The sequence below is a fragment of the Corvus brachyrhynchos genome, unplaced genomic scaffold (genome assembly GCF_000691975.1).
Source record: "Corvus brachyrhynchos isolate BGI_N302 unplaced genomic scaffold, ASM69197v1 scaffold92, whole genome shotgun sequence".
Taxonomy (NCBI): domain Eukaryota; kingdom Metazoa; phylum Chordata; class Aves; order Passeriformes; family Corvidae; genus Corvus; species Corvus brachyrhynchos.
This window is the reverse complement of record NW_008236973.1, coordinates 2976038-2983678: the sequence shown is the minus strand read 5'-3', so window position 1 is coordinate 2983678 and position 7641 is coordinate 2976038. Positions and strand designations below refer to the sequence as shown.

Sequence of the window (7641 nt, the reverse complement as noted above, 5' to 3'; positions counted from 1 at the left end):
GACTATCCCTAATTGCATTAGACACTATATCTTTCCTGCCAGTCTGTGAATTCCAATGCAATCATGTGAAATAGTGTCAAAATGGGAAGATCATTCACTGAGGTGCTTTACTGCATATAGCATGATATCACTTAGGAATTAGGTTTAACCATGTAAATGGCTCTTTTCTTGGTTACTGTATAATGCAACAATACAAACATAGGCAAGAATACCTCAGCTACTTCATAACAAGAAAATAGTAATCAATGGAAATGGCAAATCAAAAGAGGATTAAAGATTGAAAGCGTCTTTTTTAGTTTTAGCTGTATATATCTATATATATATAGATTAAATACCTTTATAATTGATGTATACTTTATGGTTTCAGCCAAAAATTACTGTAAAGCTAAGAAGTTATAGGGTGCATGTAACTAAATTTGAGAATCTTATGTGAAAGATTCTTTGAGGTTCTGAGCACAGTCTGTCCAAGTAAATATTTTAAAAATCGTGAAGCGCCCTAATACCATAGAGATGGGAGAATGCAATTACTTTGGTTCTGGTGTACTGTCTCCTGCCAAACTGATGTAGCTTTGCTGGTTTAGATTGTAAACTGCAAGGTCTTCTGGAAAAAGTTACAAAAAAGCCCCCAAGCAAATGATAAGAAAGAACAACAAATGCAACTGGAAAGAATGGAAACTGAGACTTAAACAGCTAGGCCAGATTAGCTGGTGCTGAGCATTCTTGACTCCCATTACAGACATCCAATTCCTAATGAGCTTACACCCTATTTTAAATACTTTGCTATGGAAGTGTTCATCACTAGATAATCTCATTCTTGTAATGACTGCCAATACAGCCATTATGCTAATGAGACAGCTAGAAATGAAAGGAGATAAAAGGAAAAAATGATAGCTAAAATCCAAAGCAGTTTTAATGCTTCTAGTTTTAGTTTAATTATGTTCTTCCAAAGAATTATGACAGAATTAGGAAGAAAGGAGAGTAAATATTGCAGATTAAAGAATAAAAACTTTTTTGTACTCATGTGAATTCTCATTTATGTTTTCATACTAAACTTAAGTAGGGCTTCCATCCTGAAGGATCTCCCTGAGAGACATATTTTGACTTCATAGTACTTTGGTAAACTAGATGCCACTATGATGGTTAATAGGGAAAATAAAATGCTATGGCTAGGAGAAACCTTAGGAGTTGAACTGTCAGAATAGCACAAGAAACAGAAAAAGATAGAGTGAAATAGAGTTCAAATTATTCGCTTCAAAGATAAGATTAAATGATGAAAGAGATTAAAATAGTGAAGTATGATTAAACATAGACAAAAGTGAAAAGATTAGTTTGGTTCTAAGATGTGTACCTGGCCTGTTTTTACAGTTAAATACTTCAGAGAAAATCTTCATGCATCCTTTGGACACTAAGACAAAGTCCATCCAGCCTTGAAACTAGGTTGGGAGAATCACTGCTGGTTTTTATTTTATGTCCCAAAGAAAAGATTATAGTGACTTGAGAATAATCTCATGTTAATTAGAGTTTCTTTGTTATCAGGAATGCTGTTATCCATCATAATTAGGATTATCAGCTTCTGCTTCACTTCCTGCAAGAGCCTGCATTACCTCAAGAAGAGTGAGGCAGAGGGAGTTTGAAGTGCACTTTGACCTCATTCTGACAACTAGTTCTACTGGGAAGTCTGACTTGGGAAGGTCTCTTCCTTTAAGAAAGATTTTGCCCTGAAGAGAGACCACTCCAGAACCTGATTCTTGTTTGTTAACTTCCCTTCCAGCAACTTTTCAAGACTCAAAATTGTATGTTGACTTCTAACATGATTTCTTTTTTTAATGACAGCTTTCCAGGTGGTGATGACTAGTCCTGAGTCATATTCCCATGTTGTTTTTCATTCCATGACTTTAACCATTTTCAACATCCTAGCCTGTCACATTCAGAAAAGTTGGAAAGCCTTAGAATAGTTCTCAAGAGTAATTCATTGTCATGATGACTGCACAGAGCCATAAAAGTAAAATGCTGGTAATAAATAAAACTTGCAAATTGATGAAAAGCATGAAAATTGATAAAATAAACATAGGCAAGTAGGAAGGCCTTAAAAAATGCACCATTAAATTATTCTAGGTGAACTTAAATGGAAAGTTATAGGCAGTTGCCGCATTACAGAGCTCCCCAGTGAATCAGTTTTGGTTTCTCTCTCATGTTACTGTCCTGAACAAGGTAAAGGTGCACCAGGATAGTGATAAATGTGGGGGGAAAAAAAAGAAAAAAAGAAAAATATCTTGAAAAAAACTTGGCAAAACACTAGAATACTGTATGTCAAAGACATCCAAACAAGGTAAAACTGAAACAAAGTGTTAGAAGACGTAGTCTATGTTATCATTGTGCATTTCATCAAAATCTGGTTGTTTTTCATAAACAGGTTTAGTTTAATGATATACAGAATATATGTCAATGGTATTACATAAATTGCACAGCGGAAAATGCATAATTCTAGTGAGTCTCACCAGTATGAGAATTAGGGTAGCTCGTAAGAGAAAAGGGGACAGTTTTCAGGAGTAGAAATACTTGTTAGCAAGGAAATAATCTGATTTTTTCATCTGTGTGAGATGGCACAGGAAATAAAAACCTTAAATTGCAGCAAGAAACTGTTGTAGACTAGGAGGAGATAAGACAAAAAAACTGATCCAGAACTTTTTTTGCAATAAATACATTGAACTGCTCTTCTCAGGGGTAGTGCAGAGTCTCTACTCTTGGAAGTCTTCAAAAACTGGTTAGATAAAAGTCATTTAAATGTTATGTAGTCATTGAGCATAACTGTAGCAAAACTGCAATTCATAGTTAATGCTGCAGACTTTCTGAGCCTTAGATTAGTTTTAGATATACTTTTATCTAGTGATCTCAGGTGGAAAAAACATGTAAAAATATGGATTGTTAATTGAATTATGTGTTTCAGTTAGCAGAATACAATTTCTGTAATAGGAAATGTACAACTAATACCTGAAACAAGAAGAAAACCTCACCTGACAACAGCTGTTGAAACTTAGGAAAGTTCTAGCTTCTAATACTTACACTTTTTTATTCTCTCCAGTAGATAAAAATCAGAACTAAACAAGCCCTGAGAAGGATCTGAACAAATTTTAAACCAAATTTAAATTCCCACATTAATTGTGGTAAAGATGACAAGGAACACTGGGGGACAAAAATGTAAATTAGGCTGTGTAACAGGGGAAATAAATCAGATTTAATGACAGAATATTTCTGTTCAAGCAAGAGAAAAACCTAACAATGCTGGCAAACTAAAATGGCGAACAGACACGAAATAAGATTACTCTGGTTTGGGCACCAAGCAGAGAGAAGTAAAAGTCTATATTTTCATGCCAAAGAATTTAATTTAATCCAAGTCACAGAACAGTTTTTAACCTTTTTTGCAGAAACAAATTCTTCAGCATGGAAATGCCAGTGAATACTGAACAAATGTGTCTCCTGATGTTACACAGTCTTCAGCCCCCTCTTAGTCCACCCCCACAATCCTTCATTTGGGAGAAATTCGAGGCAACCCCTCCTACTGTCCTTTCTCTTCCAATCATCGAGAAACAGATTCCCAGATAGATATTAAGCAGTCTCAAGATACTGAGTTAATTTAGTTTGTTTATTGTTGTGGGTTGGTTTTTTTCTACACTGAGAATGCATTTGTTTTCAGTAAAGAAATTCCCTTCCCTCACCACCTCCAGTTTTCTTTAAGTGAGGCCATTTGTTTTCAGTAATGCTGAATTTTCTTCCCTCCTGCAAACATGTTCAGTTTTTGCAGCTAGAGTACAAACAGCAAATGCTCAACAGAATCGCTCACCTCTACTTTTTCTTTCCTTCCCCCATACCCTCAGCTCAGCTCCTTCAACAAGCCCAGCAGCAGAATGAATGTGTTATACATTAAAAACAGTCAAAGAAGGTAATATTCATCTGTATGCTGGCTGCATTGACAGGAATTGCAGATTCAGAAAAATGATGTTTATTTTCCTCAGCTTGAAATTTTCTGAATTTCTCAACAGATGATAACACTTTGAAAAGTTGCATAGATTAATTAATTTTTTTTCTCATGCCTTCCAGCAATTATTTTCCTCCAAAAGGAAATAATATTTTCTATGTCTTCTATACATACACTGTCATGTATGCTTTATATTTTTTATTTAACCAAATTTGACATAGCTAACCAGTTCTGAACAAGAAAAACCCTCCTTCTAGCAACAGATAATGAACAGTGCACCTGCTGTCTAATCAAGGTGCCAGAAACCAAGACCTCATGACAGAAATATGTAACCTTTGTTTTGTGTTTGAGTGTTATATTCCTGTGGTGCTCAATAACCTTTGTCTTACAAAAAGACTGCATCTGTGCTCTTTATGCAAAAGCTTTTCTTTGTATTTTTAAAATTGGCAGCAGTGGGAGTTTTGCTTTTGCAGGATCTGGTTTAAGGAATACAATAACGAGGCTCTCAGAATGGAGCAAGATAGGAGAAACAAATATGAATATATGCAGAAATTCAAAAGCCATCTGCATTGTCCATATTCTTCTTCTATAGAAGTGCAATGAGAGTTTTATTGCTCCCTTTAGTGGAACTAATGTAATTCATCTTGCAGTGCTGCTTCTGACTATTTGATGTCTGAAAACATCCATCCATAGCTGAGGGAATATTGAGCAGAAAAAAAAAATGAAGATGAGATGTTGGATGTCTTCTCTGTAGCACGGACTGTATCTGAACAGCTCCTTGTGCTCAGACTATCCAATATTGCCTTTCTTAAACAACAATGGAAAATTGTTTTCTCTTAGCATAACTTTCATATTTGGTTTTGAATGAGCCAGGAGACAGCCAGTTGTGCAAATATCAGTATCACTGAAAGCATCGATTGTCTCCAAGATCAGCTCAGTAATCTGATTTCTTGCTGTCCGCTGTGACTGGTACAACACGCCTTTAGTAAATAATAGTAGGAGCAGAAGTCCAGAGGTCAATTTATTCTGAAAAATCTATCTATATTAATTGCAAATTATCTGTCTATATAAATGATAAAAAATTGCTGTGAATTCACTGAACCCAAGCTAGTGGATTAGTTGTGTTAAATTTAAACTTTTTTTTCCCTGAAGTGTGTTGGTTTTAGTTCCAGTATGTTTCGTCCTTTCTTTCTCAAGATGCTAAGCCAGGTGAGATCCTGATTATCTGATCTGGTTTTGTTTTTATGCAATAGCTTGTGTCCGTCTTTGAAAATACGATCCATTTTCTTGAAAGCCTTCTGGCTGTGTGATCACTATACTACAGTTTTCCATATGATTTTGCAGGATGTTACTCTGGTATATTCCCCACCTCCACACCCTAAATCTCATCATTCAACTAGCTTCTTTTTTATCCAGTCTATCATCTCCTGAACAGAACATCCCAGGCTGGTAATGGCAAGTGGGGTGATGTACTCATTTTTGCTGGGGAAAGCCTACTTTAAATTTCTTAAAACTGGAAAACTATGTCAGCATTTCTTACATGCACTTTTAAAGTCCTTTTGAAAGTTAAATCCTAGCAGGCAAATTCCTCACCAAGTAGGTTATATTAGAAGCTCAGGACAGAACAGATGATTTGGGGGTGGGGACACTACAGTCCCGACACTGGTTCCCACCATTACTTTAAAAATAGTTCTTCCTAAGACTTTGCAACTATTCTCTGGCTCCCTCTTACTGTAAACTAAACTGTTCTGTTATGAAAGAAATTTAACTTAAAAGAAATGTATTGTCTCAGCAATCTGTCTCCCCTATCCTCTCAAGTAAAGCCTTCAAGTGTTTGAAGGTCCTAATGGCCTCTCTGGCTTATATTACCCTACAGAAACAGCCCCTTGTGAAAACACCAGGTAAATTAAATTTCAGTCCACACAAACTTTTAAGCTATGATAAAGATGATAGGATAACATGGGCTAACTGACTGTGAAGATATTAATTTATTTCACAAAGTACTGTCAATGTTCAGTTACTATATGCTATGATTTATATGCTGATTTAAGAGTCAAGGTTGAGCGTGAAGTTGTGTCAAGATGCCAAAAGTTTATATGAACAAAACAGTCTATGGAGGAGCAAAACTGGAAATTTCTACTGTCTTCATGACTGCAAGTTCAGTAATCTTTTCAAGTCCTTTTGAAGGGATAATTTCTCCACTGTTATCACGATATGAGTTATTACAATTTAATTTCCCAATTAACCTTCTTCAAAAACACTGTTCAGTCCTGAACTTTATCAAATAAATGGAAGGCATGCAACATATTTTACTATTAATTTGTCTTTTTTTCTCTATCAGACATATTTTTAGCTAATCAGGAAAACCATTCACTATAAATGAGGGATGGATCTCCCTTGATGTTTGTGTGATGTGTTTGTGTGTGTTTATGTTCCACCATTGACATAATCTTCCATGTGGTGAAAAAATCATAAAATGATACCTTTAAAGATGTTCAAGAAACTCCAGAGTAGTACTCCACTGGGAAGTACAGAGAAGCAACTTCTGAGAAGTATGTGATGGTGAGGACTGAAAGTGATTTTTCAGGAAGAAATGGGAAGCATTTCTGAGGCAGTTTACTAGATCTCTTTGTAGTGGTTTCTCTAGCTCTCCTTTGCTTGAAGGTACTGGGAGCCTAGAGCATTTGAGTGTGGCTGTTGTTATTCTTCAAGTCTGCTTATATATGTCCTGAGCTGTTAAATAACCAGCTCCTGCAGCTCCTATGTTCTAGGCAAAACAGCAGCTTACTTCCCATAGCACTTCAATTTTTGTATGCAGTCGAGTTATACTGGACCTCCCAGAAAACGTGGTTGTGATTATTTTCTTTTTAAGATTATTGTGCCTCCACCAACCCTTTGCACATATTTTTTGCTCACTACTAGAGCACTGGCAGATCCTAAAGAAATAGAATATTCAATCTTTATTCTGCAAGTTTCAAATAAATGTCTCTCTCTAGGTATCTGCTAGACTAGGTGCCTGTCTGTATGTAGCCTCTGTAAAGTGGTGTGTCTTTGCATCTTTCACTCTGAAGCTGGGCCTTGGTGCATTCCTTAATGCAAGATTTCTGGCACTAGGAAGAGAGAGGTAACAGGTATCTTAACAGTAATTTTATAGGAGGGAGAAAAATGATGTCTGCAGCCAGGGCTATTTTGTATTCATCAGATGCTTGGTAGAAAAACAGATACCAAGGCAGGAGAGGTGCTCAAATCTCCCTGAAAGGTGTATCCATGAAGGTCTTGTGTGAAGAGTTAGGAAGAGTTAACAGTCACCATCAATGAAGGAAAACAAGCCTTACTCATCCCTTTGCAAAAACAGTTTGTAGGCATCTGCCATTGGTATTCCTGTCTCCAGATGTTGATCAAACATGGAGACATTTGTTGCAGTCCTTAATGAGCTGCTCAAAACTCAAATGTGAGTGGGCTTATAGACACTGTCTGCAGCATTTGATTTTGGATTGGCACCTCTCCACTCTCCCTGAAGCAACTTTAAATGCCTTTCTGAGGTACTTAACTATCTCTGTATATTGTGTGGAGATTACAGAGGTCTAAATTTTGTCTTTGAGCACAGGGTCTTGAAAAGTAGTTTTCACAGCAACTCTTGTCTTTTATAGCTCCGATTCTCAGTC

At 36.3% G+C, this 7641-nt stretch overlaps 1 long non-coding RNA gene across 1 annotated transcript in view; it reads left to right on the top strand.

The window, feature by feature from the left end:
* Positions 1–6283, top strand: part of LOC108445273 — a 9102-nt gene extending 2819 nt beyond the window's left edge. Inside the window, exon 4 of the long non-coding RNA XR_001860080.1 lies at positions 1537–6283. This is a non-coding gene — a long non-coding RNA (uncharacterized LOC108445273). The remainder of the gene's footprint in view (positions 1–1536) is intronic.
* The last annotated feature ends 1358 nt before the right edge of the window (positions 6284–7641 follow it).